Below are 13,568 nucleotides of genomic sequence, written 5' to 3'. Positions count from 1 at the left end.
ATGATAATAATAAACTTGAACTTGAGAAGTTCGTCCTTCATCCCATAGAGTCCGCTCCGCCATTCCATCATGAGTTGATCTATTCTCCCACCCTGCCCCACTTCTATGCCTTCTCCCCATAACCTTGGATACCCTGACTATTCAGATACCTATCAGTTTCCTATGTTTATCTTGCATTTCCCTGAAATGGCTAAGTTTACCAAACTATACCTTGTATTTGAAAAAGTGATGACCTGTTTATTTTCACTGTTTTTGTTTTCAAAAAATAAACTTTCATGGGATGTAGTCATTCTAATTATTTCCTCTTTACTGTTCAAATGGTGGGTATTTCAGTTGCCCTTGTTGGTGTGTCACACATAAGGCAGTCCAACTAAGGATAATGGATTCCCTTCTTTGAAGGGTATAAGTCAATCAGCTGCAAACAATTATTAGTTGCATGATCAACCGACTGGGTTTTCATAACGTTCACTAATTACATTGAACATAGAACATAAGAGCACTGTATCGGCCATTTGACCCAAAATGTTGTGCCAACCTATATATATCTTTAAACCCCCCCCCGCCCCCCAATAAAACTAAACCCTCCCTACCTCATATACATCTATTTTTCTTTCATCCATGTGCCTGTCTAAAAATCACAAATGTCCCTAATAATTCAACATCCACCACCACCCTTGGCAATGTATTCCAGGCATCCAGAATTCTCTGTGTAAAAACTTATCCCTGATGTCTCCCCTAAACTTTCCACCCTTCACTTTATACAGATGTCCTCTGGTGTCTTCTACTCCCAACCTGGAGAAAAGTGCTGGTTGTCTACCTTATCTAGGCCTCTTTGAATCTTGTAGACCTCTATTAAGTCACCTCTCATCCTTCTTCGTTCTAAAGTGAAAAGACCTAACTCTGCTAATCTTGCCTCACAGGATATATTTTCCAGTACAGGCAACATCTTGGCAAATCTCTACACCATCTCCATAGCTTCCACATTCTTCCTGTAATTAGGTGACCAGAATTGAACACAATATTCTAAGTGTGGTCTCACCAGAAATTGATAGAGTTGCATCATTACCTCATGACTCCTGAACTCAATCCCTTGACTAATAAAGCCCATCATAACATAGGTTATCTTAACTATCCTATCAACCTGCATGGCAGCTTTGAGTGATGTATGGATTTGGACCTCCAAGGTCCCTCTGTCCTTCCACACTGTTAAGTATCCTACCATGTTCTCTGCCTTCAAGTTTGATGTTACAAAAGGCATCATTTCATACTTATCTGGATTGAACGCCATCTGCCACTTCTCCACCAACTCTGCACCCTGTCTACTACCTTCAACACTATTCACAACACTTACAACTTTCGTATCATCCACAAACTTACTGACCCATCCTTCCGCTTCTTCATCCAGGATATTTTAAAAAATCACAAAGAGCAAGAGTCCCAGAACAGATCCCTGCAGAACCCTACTAGTCACTGAACTCCAAGCAGAATACTTTCCATCCACTGCTACTCTCTGCTTTCTACAGGCAAGCCAATTCTGAATCTGCACAGCCAAGGTTCCATGGATCTCATGGCTCATGACTTTCTGAATGAATCTACTATGGGGAACCTTGTCAAGTGCCTTACTAAAATCAATATCTACTGCCCTTCCTTCATCTTTTTCTTTTGTTACCTCCTCAAAAAACTAAATTAGGTTTGTGAGGCATGACCTTCCCCTCACAAAGTCACATTTACTTTCCCTGAGGATCTAAAGTGATAAATGTATAACTGAAGAAGGTACATTATATCATATGCTCTGGTTATGTCCTTCTTGTTACAATTATTAGGAAGGGATATTTCATACTTTTTTCTTGACTCCAAATCCTTTTATTGCTCTCTTTGGAATAAGTGGGCCAACAGGTCTGTTATTGACTGGTTCACAATCACATGTCATTGCCCTCGCTTCACGTTTTGCAAGAAAGCCTATTTTAATTAGATGGAAAGATACTGTCCCTCCCACTCATAATCAATGGTTGTCTGATATGATGGCATGTCTGACATTGGAAAAAAATTAGATGTTCCACCACTGAAATGAATCTTTATGGGCTTCCTTTCTTAATTACTTTCAAAATTTGTAAGATTCACTAGTTTCTGGTTTTTGATCCCAATGTTTACCTTCTTTTTTTTTCCCTTATTTTAGTAGTGGACTGTTTCTAATAAGCCAGTAATCTCCAAAGGGAGGGGATTGATATTTAGATAATTAGTATAGTGCTTCTTTTTTTAATGTAATACAGGTTTCAATACTATTTGTATTGCTATATTTGTTAATATTGGTACTTTATTGTCATGTGACTATGTAACATTTATTTGATAAAACCAATAAAAATATTGAAAAAGAAGATTTTCCCTGAGAAGACTGAGAACATTACAGCACAGTATAGGCCCTTCAGTCCTCGATGTTGTGCTGACCTATATATTCCTGCTAAAATGAACTAAACCCTTCCTACCTCGTCACCTTCAATTTTTCTTTCATGTCAGTCTAAGAGTTTCTTAAACACCCCTAATGTTTCAGCCTCCATCACCATGATGGAATGCATCCAAAGTCACTGAAAGAAATGGCAGAAGTTATAGTTGAGGCTTTGGTGACAATTTACAAAAACTCTCTGGACTCTGTGCAGGTCCTCGTGGATTAGAAGTCGGTGAATGTCACACCGTGATTCAAAAAAGGATGTAGGCAAAAAGCAAGGACTATAGGCCAGTTAGTGTAACACCTGCAGTTGGGAAAATAATTAAAACTAACATTAAACAAGAAATAGTGAGGCATCTAGAGTGAAATGGATCTATCAGGCAGACACAGCATGGATTCTGAAAAGGCAGGTTCTGTTTGACAAATTTACTGGAGTTCTTTGAGAATATAACAAATGTGGTAGATTGAGAGGAGCAGGTGTACGTTGTTTACTTGGATTTCCAGATGTAATATAAGACATATACAGAAGATAAGGATGCATGGAGTTAGGAGTGATGTATTAGCATGATCAGAGGATTGGTTAACCAATAGAAAGCAGAGGATCAGGGTATAGGGTGGCTTTCTAGTTGCAATCGGTGGTGAGCAGGATGCCACAGGTATCAGTGCTGGGACCACAGCTATTCACAAAATATATTAAAATCTGGAAGAGGGGACAGGGTGTAATGTATCTAGGTATGCTGATGACACTAAATTGAGTGGAAAAACAAATTGTGCAGATTATACAGAGAGTCTGCAAAGAGATATAGATACTGTAGGTTGTGAGTGGACAAGAGTGGCAGATAATGGTAAGTGTGAGGTTTCCCACTTTGGAAAGAAAGTGGAAGATCAGATTATTATTTAAATGACAAGTGATTTCTGTCAAATCCTGAGGTCAAACAAAGTCAACACTCTTAGGTTAACTTAAAATATGCTCAGTCATTATTCCACCATTACTGTTTTTTACTCCTTCATAATCGTGTGCAACATGCCAGCCATTACAGTCGAAAACCAATTTATATTATCATGCAAGGCATTACAGTCGATAACCAAACTATATTATCTATCACTACGACATCCCTCCATTATCAAAAAAATGATAATCAAATAAATGAATGATGCTTAAACTACTTCTAAAACAGTCAACTTTCGATACTGATGATTTTCAATACTAGTATCAACTTCAATATCCAAATTACATATTTTCCTGGATGATTTACAAAATCACAGATTTCCAAACCATAAAATGCATAGTTCTCCATGATATTACATCATGAAGTCTTGAAATCTCCTAGGTGGTTGTCGCTAATGTTGCGGTCTACCTCCTGGTATTGTCTGACCTGCTTCTGGTCTGCTGATCTCGATGTCCTGGTCAGTTTGTCTATAGCCTTGATTCTGGTTTCCAGTAGTTTTTTCCATCTGGTTTCCTGTTTCCAGCTGGTTTCCTGTAGTTTCTCCTTCCAGCTGGTGCATTCCAGGTCCATCAAGCTTGTGAGCTCAGCTCTGCTCTCTCGCAGTTTCGTCTGGTGTCAATATCACTGGAGTGTTGCGATGATAATACTTTTTCACATGTAATGCATTTCTGTCATAAGTGACATCTTCTGGTGACTGGACTGTCACCTGATTTCCTTCTCAGGACACCACAATATATGGTTGGGGAATAAACAGTGTGTCCATTTTATTCCGACTTTCTTTCTTCACCAGTACCTCATCACCTGATATTATACCTGAAGGTCTGGCATTCCCTTTTATGTTCGCATACAGTTTTGTTGCCCCTTTTCTTTCAGCATCGTGGTTTTCCACTTCCTGATCATTCACTATGTCAACAACCAGTGGTATTTTGGTTCTGATCTTTCTTCTGAACAGAAGTTCTGCTGGACGTTTTCCTGTAGTGTCACTCTGTATGCTGCTTCGTAAGTCAAAAAAGCTTCTTTCCAGTCCTTGCCTTTTGCTTAAGCGATTCTCATTCTTTTCTCCAGTGACTGATTCCGACATCAACTTCTCCATTGACCTGTGGCCACTTTGGTGTAACCTTGTGGTGGTGTACACCAATGGTTCTCATGAATTCTTGGAATATCTCTGATATGAATTGAGGTTCATGTCTCAATGCAAAGTCACTGGTAAGCCATGTCTAGCGAAAATCTCCATCGGTGCTGCGATAGTCTTTTCTGCTGTTGTTGATTTCATTCTGACATACTCAGAATATCTGCTGTAATAGTTGACAACCACCATAATCAACTCTCTAGTTGGGAATGGGCACAAGAAGTCTACAGCAATATCCTCCCATGGTCCTGCTGGTAACAGTGTGCTTTGTATTGGTTCAGGTGAGTTAGGTCTGCATGTCACCTGACACCTATGACATCATCTCACATATTTTTCCACATCTTTTTCCATTCCTGGCCATCAAACTTTTGTATGGAGGTTTTGTTTTGTTCCAACAACTCACAAATGTCCCTCATGACCCAGTGCTACCATCTTCCCTCTTAATTTCTGTGGAATGACAAATTGGTTTCCCCTGAGTACATATCTTCTGATTGTGCACAATTCATTTCTGATGACCACATAGGTTTTATTTTGACAGCTGTTCCAGTCACCGCTGTTGATCCGATCCCTAATGTCCATCAGTTCTGGGTCCAATTCTTCCTCAATCTCCCTGGTTTGCAATGAATCTCACGAATGATTCAGCTTCCATCTCAAGCATTGAGTGCTTTACCCCATCGTCTTTCAGCAACCTTGATAGTGAATTGGCAATATTGTTTTTCCCTGCTATGTAAATTACCTTGTAGTGACATTGTTGTAGTCTCACAATCCATCTTTTATTTCTAGTACATGGCTTCAATCTCAGAGAATAAATGGTTTCCAATAGTCTGTGGTCAGTTAAGAGCTGGAACTCTATGCCACATAAATGTTTGCAGGCCCCATACAAGTCCCAGGGCCTCTTCCTTCTTTGTGAATAACGTCTTTCAACATCAGTAAGTGACTTGATCACATATGCAATCACACTCCATTGTTCCTCTTGCTTCTGAAGTAGGACTGCTCCTAGTCCCACTGGGCTAGCATCAGCTATGACTTGTGACTGAGCCTTTAGATCAAAATATCCCAATGTATGTGCATTCATCAGGCTTCTTTTCAATTTCTGAAATGCCTTCCTTTGACCAGGTCCAAACACAAAGTGAGCATTTTTCCTTGTTGGCCACTTCAGTGGTTCTCCAATAATTGCTAGATTTAGTATGAACCTTGCACAAAAGTTCACTAGGCCCATGAAGCTCCTCACTTCTGTTGCATTCCTTGGTTCTTGAACCTCTGCATCTGCCTTGATTTTACCTTCAGTTGGAATGATACCTTCACTAGTCAGCTTGTGACTCATGAACACCATCTTGGATACACCCAGCAAACATTTGTCTGCATTCACCATCAATCCAGCATCTCTCAACCAGGCTAATATCTGTCTAAGTATCTCATCATGTTCCTCATATGTGGCACCATGGACAATGATATCATGTGAGATGTTAGCTTGGATTTCATGTTGATAGATCTCTGGAACAGCATTTACACCAAATAGTAACCTCTTGTATCTAAACAGTCCACAATGTGTGATGAATGGAATGATTTTTCTTGACTCTGGCTTGAGTTCTAGCTGGTGGAAACCCCATTTCATATCCAACTTCAAGAAGACTTTTCTTGTCAATAGTTCCTGTAGGACTTCATCCACTGCAGGAATGGGGTGCCTTTCCCTCACTATTGCTTTGTTTGCTCTCCTCATATCAATACATAGTCTGATCTCTCCATTGGGTTTCAGGACTACAATGACTGGACTGACCCAAGGTGTCAGTTCCTCCACTGGTTCAATTATGTCTTGTTGGATAAGTTTGTGTATTTTTGCTTCTACTTTTACCCTCAACCTGAATGGTGTCCTTCCCATGGGTTGTGCTACTGGCCTGACCTCTGGATCTATTTTCAGTTTGATATGCTTGCCTGGAGTTTTCCAAATCCTTCAAAAATTGACCAGAATTCCTCCTTCACATCAATATAGGATTGCACTGAGTTTACATCCAGGCCTATATAGAATACACCCATTGCCTGCACCATCTCCCTACTCAGTAGAGGATCCCCTCATTCTTCTATGACAACAAACGCTGCCATCGTGGTAGGTGGTGTAAGATTACTCTGGGCATCTACCTGCACCTCTGCTGTAAAACATCTAATTGTTTGAAGTGGCTTCGATGAGGTGTACAGAAACAACTTTTTCTCACATCTCCTGTTTGCACATTTTATCTTTTTTTTCTTTCTCAGTTCCTCCCACAGTACTCTGTCTATGACGTTGGTGTCACTCCCATTGTCCACCATGATGTCAACCTTCACACCTCCACTACTGGCACCCTTGCATTTGCATGTTTATGATTAATGGCAAAAGCATATCTTGTTTCAGTTTGTTTCTCCTGATCATCATCACATGTACATTCACATTCACGAGCTATTTTCAACATGACGTACATTTTGTCTGCCCCTCGGCCTATGTCCGCCTCTCATCCCCCTTCTTCCTCCACATTTATCTATATATCCAGGTTCACCTCTTGCCTGGGGTGGGGCTCTGCATGTCTTGGTAAAATGGCCCTTTCTACCATAGCTTCTTCACACTTGACCCCTGGTCGGATAGCACAAATCCTTGCCAAAATGTCTGATATTGCCACATCGATAACATTCACAACCACATTCTGAATGATTAATGTGCTTACCATGTTCTTGTCCTTTGCTTGTAGCAATAAATATCTTATGAACTTGACCAGAACATGTGCCATCATGTCCAGCTGAGGGACCATCCAATTTCATAGTCTGAAATTGAGTTTCAACTGCATCAAATTATGCTGCTATTGTCAATGTTTCTGCCAGTGTGAGTGTTGCACCTTTCTCCAACAATTTATGTCTCAAATGATTTGATATACAACTTTGTACCACCTGATCTCAAATCTGGTTTTCCAAATCGGCTCCATAATTGCAACCTTCAGCCGCCTTCCTGAGTCGTGTGACTAATTGAGCAATATTTTCCATGTCCCTCTGTTTGATCTGCCGAAAGATATGGTGTTGGAATGTGGCATTTAATTCCACAACAATTTTTTTTTGTCAACAGCCCTGTTATAATCAGCTTTGTTCCCCGTGTCAGCCAGCATCTTGAAAATCTCACGCTCTGCAGCTCCAGCAGTATACAAGAGTAGAGCCCTCCTTCATGTAAGCTCCACCGTCGTCACCCTGTCGAAAAACAGTCCCAAGCTGTCGACATATGAATTTAACTCCTCATGGTAAACCACACAGTGAGCATTAACTAGGCTTGCTTCTCCAGTCGGGACTAATGGAGACAAACCTTTAATTCCTGTGGTTTCAATTCCTCCAAATGCCAAATTTTCTCCTGCGTAGCTAAATATCAAGAATCTCAGTTCATCCTCATTGCCAATGTCAAATCCTGAGGTCAAACAAAGCAACACTCTTAGGTTAAGTTCAAATATGCTCAGTCTTTATTCCACCATTACTATTTTTTACTCCCCCATAGTCAGGTGCAACAAGTCAATAACAGTCAATTATTGCCATTACAGTCAATAACCAATCTATATTATCATGTAAGGCTTTACAGTCAATAACGAATTATATTATCTATCACTATGACAATTGAAACATACTGCAATGCAGAAGGACTTGGGAGAGCTTGTCATGAATCACAAAATGTTAGTTTGCAGGTGCAGCAGACTATCAAGAAAGTAAATGGAATGTTGGCCTTCATTACTGGAGGGATTGAATTTAGAAGCAGGGAAGTTATGCTGAAATTGCACAAGGTACTGTTGAGGCCACATCTGGAGTTATAGTCTCCTCACTTGAGGAGGTGGCTTTGGAGGTGGTACAAAGGAAGTTCACCAGGTTGATTCCAGAGATGAGTGAGTTAGCCTATGAGAAGAGATTGAGTTGTCTATACACACTATAGTTGGACTATACACACTGGAATTCAGAATATGAAAAGCTTAGATAAGGTAGAGGGAGGTAAGATCAAGTTGACAAGGTTGTTGTTTGTCTCCAACTTTGTTTATTTTAGCAATTGAACCTTTCGGTGAATTTATTAGACAAGATTCTAAGATTAAAGGAATCAAGGTGAGCCAGGAAAAATATAAAATCAATTTTTTTAATGTTTTAGTTTATTTAACTGATCCTATAAATTCTTTGTCCCAACTACAGGTTAGATTGGAAGAATATGGGGAAGCTTCTGGATATAAAGTTAACTGGGGAAAAAGTGAGATTATGCCCTTGGCTGTGGGTGATTACACAGATTGTAAAGGGGTTACTAAATTTAGGTGGCCAGATGTAGGTATTAAATATTTAGGAATTAGAATTGATAATGATTTTTAAAATGTATATAATGTAAATTATTTACCTTTGCTTAATAGAATTGTTGCAGATTTAAAGAAGTGAAATAATTTACCTATTACTTTAGTTGGCAGAGTAAATTGTATCAAAATGAATGTTTTTCCAAGAATTTAATATCTTTTTCAGTCAATTTCTATTCCATGCTTCAAATAATTTAAAGGATTTAAATACAGCAGTTAGGAAATTTTTATGGAAAGATAAAATGCCAAGAGTTTCTTTGGAAAAATTGACTTAGAAGTATGAATTAGGGGGGTTTATGACTTCCACATTTTAAGAATTATTATAAAGCAGTTCAATTGAGATTTATAAATATATTGTTTATTTTCGATAATATTCCATCTTGGGTCTTTGCAATATGAATCACCAGGATTTTATTTATAAATGGAATTCTAAATTGTTACTTGGAAGTAGGGAATTTTGAAACATTTGATTAAGTTGTGGAATAATATCGATAATGAAATTTGTATGAAAGGTTTAATATCTAGGAAGATATCTCGATATCAAAATAGGCTTATTCAATGGATAACCAACTTTTGAGGATTGGGAAACAGATGGATACTGTATTAAGAAGTTTAAAGATTGCTTTGAGAATGGAAAATTTATAACATTTGAATGAATGAGGGAAAAATTAACAATACCTAACAATACTTTATTCTGCTATTATCAAGTTAAACCTTTTTTATCGGGAAAAATAGGTCCTGGTTTGATGTTACCTAATCAAAGTGAATTGGAACTACTGATTTGTAATACTACTGTAAATAAATGTATTTCAGTAATGTATAATTTGCTTCAAACAAAAGTCCTCAAAATTAGGGTGCATAAATCAAGATTAAGATGTGAAGTAGATTTACAGACACAAATAAATGAAAAGGAATGGATGGAGTTGTATAAGAGTAATAGGACTAAAACTATAAATCTAAAATATAGGTTAGTCCAATATAATTTTTTACATCAATTATATTTGACTCCACAAAAATTAAATAAATTAAATTCTGCTATATCAGATTTCTGTTTTAGGCATAGATCTGAGATTGGAACGTTTTTGCATTCAACTTGGCAATATCCTAAAGTTAGACAATTTTGGTTAGGGTTAGATAATTTTCTGGGTTGAATTATGGGATATGGGGTAATGGCAGTTAGATGGATATGAGCCTATTATCAGAGCAGCCCTGAATGGTGGAGTAGGCTCGGTGGGTAGGATAGCCTATTCCTGCTTCTATTTTTTATGTTTGTAAGAATTCTATCCGATAGTTTGTTCACCACTGATGTAATACTTACTGGTCTATAATTCCCGGGATTCTCCCTATTACCTTTTTTTTAACATCTGGGCCACATCTGCCATTCTCCAATCCTCAGGCACCTCCTCTGTGACCAAGTAGGATGCAATGATTATTGCCAGTGCCCAGTAATCTCTTCCCTCCCTTCCCATAGCAACCTGAGGTATATCTTGTCTGGTTCTGGGGATTTATCAATCCTAACGTTTTTAAAAAGATTGAACACTTCCTCTTTCATAATCACAGCATGCAGGACAGTCTCCAACTTCCTTTGTCTCTAGTTACATATTGCCTGCTTTATCTTTAACCATCCTTACCACCACTCTCATCATCCTTCTGTTTCTTAATCCTATTTGCCAACATCTTCTCATGCCCCCTTCTAGTTCTCCTAAGTCCTTTCTTAAGTTCTTTCCTGGCTATCATATAATTCTCATGAGTACTTTCTGTTTTTTTCTGCTTCTTAAATTGTAGCAAATGGACTCACACCAGGCTGTGAGCTGCCGATGGAGACTCGCTTGTGGCAACAAGATTCCTGATGGTGCCAATGGTGAACAGAGCTCCTAAAGGGCCTCACGCACCACCTCCAACAGAGGCTCTACCCAACCTATACTTTCCACTTGGCAAGTAAGAGCTCATTCACTAGGCCTTCAGTTGCTTTTCACAAATTTAATTTAATTGTTTTATTGTCATCTGCGCTGAGATAGAATAAAAATCTTTGTTTTGTATCCTGTCCAGAAGGTCAAATCATACTTAAGTCCAGCAGGTAGAGCAATTAAAAAGCAAAGGTTCAGGGTATCATATTAGAGTAAATCAAAGAGTACAGAGCATAAGGTTACTAAAGCAGAGTGCAGGTTATAGTGAAAATTACAACTAAAACGGCATAAGAAACTCATCTTCCAAGAGGTCCATTTGAGAGTAATAACAGCAGGAAAGATACTGTCCTTGAATCTGGAGGTTCATGCTTTCAAGCTTATGCACTTTCTGCATGATAGAAGGGGAGAGAACAGAGAGTATCTGACGTTGGATTGCTCCTTTAAAATGTTGGCAGCTTTCTGAGACAGTGGGAGGTATTGATGGTGTCATATCCAAAGTGTGCGTCACTGCTGTCTGGGACCAGGTGGATGTGCCTTTTAGAACTGCTTCTCCTCTGAATGGTGCAGCCAAAAGTGGGGACAGGGGCTTTGAATGGAGCATATTCCCACTCTGAAATGCATAGCTCCCATTTTAGTGCTTAATTCTGGGTGTAAACCACCTCTTCAAATATACTTATTTGACATTTAATTTTTATTTTGTTTATGACCAAAGTACAGCAATATTAGTGCATCAAAAATAGGTGAAATCCAATTCCTAGCAATGATTTACTCTCACTTCTGGTCTCTGTTAAATAATCTATTGTGAAAGTAAAGACACATAAGAACACATGCACATAGATCACTGATAATTATTTCAAATGACACAGATGTGGGCTCTTTATAACAATTGGGCTCTTTATAACAATTGGTTTTCTCTTGGAAATTGTAGCATCATGCTATATAATACAAGTGAATTTATTTGTGACTGTGTCCTGGCTTAGTTTTATTGCTTAGGGCCTTCCAATCAGTCAGAATCCTTATTTATGTTTATCTGAGTAGGAAAATGTCCTTTCACATGGCAGTTGCCACATTGTTCTTTGCAACTTGAGTGAACAATTTCAGAAGCCGTAAACCTCCACAGGCATAACCTAAATTCACCTTGATAAAAAAAATGGCAAGAGCAGGTCATAAAACACTGGAGGATTGTGCACCCACAATTGGTTCTATTATGATGTGGTATTGGTTAACCGAAATGCAAAACTGGTAATGTTGCATTTTTCTGGAACACTGTTACAGAGCCAGCAACCAGGGTTCAAATCTGGCGCTGTCTGTAAGGAGTTTGCACGTTCTCCCTGTGTCTGCGTGTGCTTCCTCTGGTTGCTCCAGTTTCCTCCTGCCCTTCAAAACGTACTGGACTGTCGAATGATTTTGGTGTAATTGGACGGCACAGGCTTGAGAGACGAAAGGGCCTCTTTCTATGCTGTATCCCTACATTTTAAAAAATAATTAATTATCCGGGCATCTCAATGAAACAGAGGTCATAATCCCCATGTCTCAGGTGGTGGTAACTGTTCATACTATGTTTAAATTATTAAGGTAGTGACAATACTATGAAACTGCCATTCTCAAACTCTTGGTTGCACCAGGATAGCAGATAGCATGGAATGTCTAGTTGAAGCTGACAAGTGTTTTATATGTGTACATGTCAATTCTGGGAAAAGATTATTGATCTTTGACTGATAGCCTGAGCTTCAGTTTGTCTGTGATAACATCTTAGAGGTAAGGAAAGGGAATAGAATGGAGAGACAGCCATGCAGATTGTCAATTATACCATCCCTAACCCATGACCAACCACCCCACCTCCTGCCTCCTGTAATTTACATTACTACTTACCTGATAAAACTGATGAGACATTGACAACGTAGGCTCAGCCCAAATTGCCATCAGAGCTCTATTGCCCATTGTTGGCCATATAGCAGGTAATTATGAATCAATAGAGAGAATGGTGATAAAAATCTGGTTGTGTGGTGCCAATACAATGATCTTGCTCTTGGTGTCAGCAAGATCTTATTGTGGATTTTAGGAAAGAGAAGCCAAGGGAGCACATACCTGCCTTAATTGACGGGACAATTAGCTTCAAGTTCCTGGGCATCCATTTATCAGAGGACCAACATATCAATCCAACAATGAAGAAGCCTGGTGTAGCTTTCCTATGCTAGGACACCATCAGGAATCACAGAGGCAACCTTACCCAGACTCCACCTTATCCTAAATACACAACAACACAAAATCAATCCCACAAGGGCCTCAATGCCTGACAGCAAACTCAAACAGGCACTGCCTGATGTAGACTCTTTAAGCCAGGACACAACCAGAGAGAATAAAGACACCCTTACCCATACTCAACCCCATCCAAAGACAACACAAATAGAAGCCCCACAACAACACCAATTCCCACAACAGACTCCCTGGGCCAGAACACTTATGACAAATTACAGGAACACTCTAACATAGACCCAAGCTTACAACCTAACTCGAACCCTAACCCTAACCTTAACCCTGATCCTAACCCTAATGTGGCAGTACAGAGTGACACAGACCCCAGAGAGGGGAAACAAGTGAACACAAGGGGGATGATGACCCCGCTGTCCACATATTAATGCCCTAACCCTAACCCTTACCCAGACTCAAACCTTTTCAAAGATAACCCAAATAGAAGCCCCACAACCACAACAATCCCCATAACAGACTCCATGGGCCAGCACACTTATGACAAATTACAGGGACACCCTAACACTAACTCTAACCCTAACACCATACAAATTGTAAAAACTT

The 13,568-nt window shown here is 39.2% G+C and overlaps 1 protein-coding gene across 17 annotated transcripts in view; it reads left to right on the top strand.

Annotated features, from left to right (window-relative positions):
- The window catches only part of znf516 (zinc finger protein 516), a 283,926-nt gene that overhangs the window by 22,796 nt on the left and 247,562 nt on the right, over nt 1-13,568 (top strand). For 16 of the 17 annotated variants that reach the window (XR_011352119.1, XR_011352120.1, XM_069920788.1 and 13 more), the window contains one exon: nt 10,633-10,785. The exons of the other annotated variant lie outside the window; for it this stretch is intronic. The gene's annotated coding sequence lies outside the window, so the exon portion shown is untranslated. The remainder of the gene's footprint in view (nt 1-10,632; nt 10,786-13,568) is intronic. 17 annotated transcript variants of the gene reach the window in all.

Source organism: Narcine bancroftii, chromosome 2 (assembly GCF_036971445.1).
Source record: "Narcine bancroftii isolate sNarBan1 chromosome 2, sNarBan1.hap1, whole genome shotgun sequence".
Lineage (NCBI taxonomy): Eukaryota > Metazoa > Chordata > Chondrichthyes > Torpediniformes > Narcinidae > Narcine > Narcine bancroftii.
Note: the sequence above shows the minus strand (reverse complement) of the source record. Positions and strands in the feature narration are given on the sequence as shown.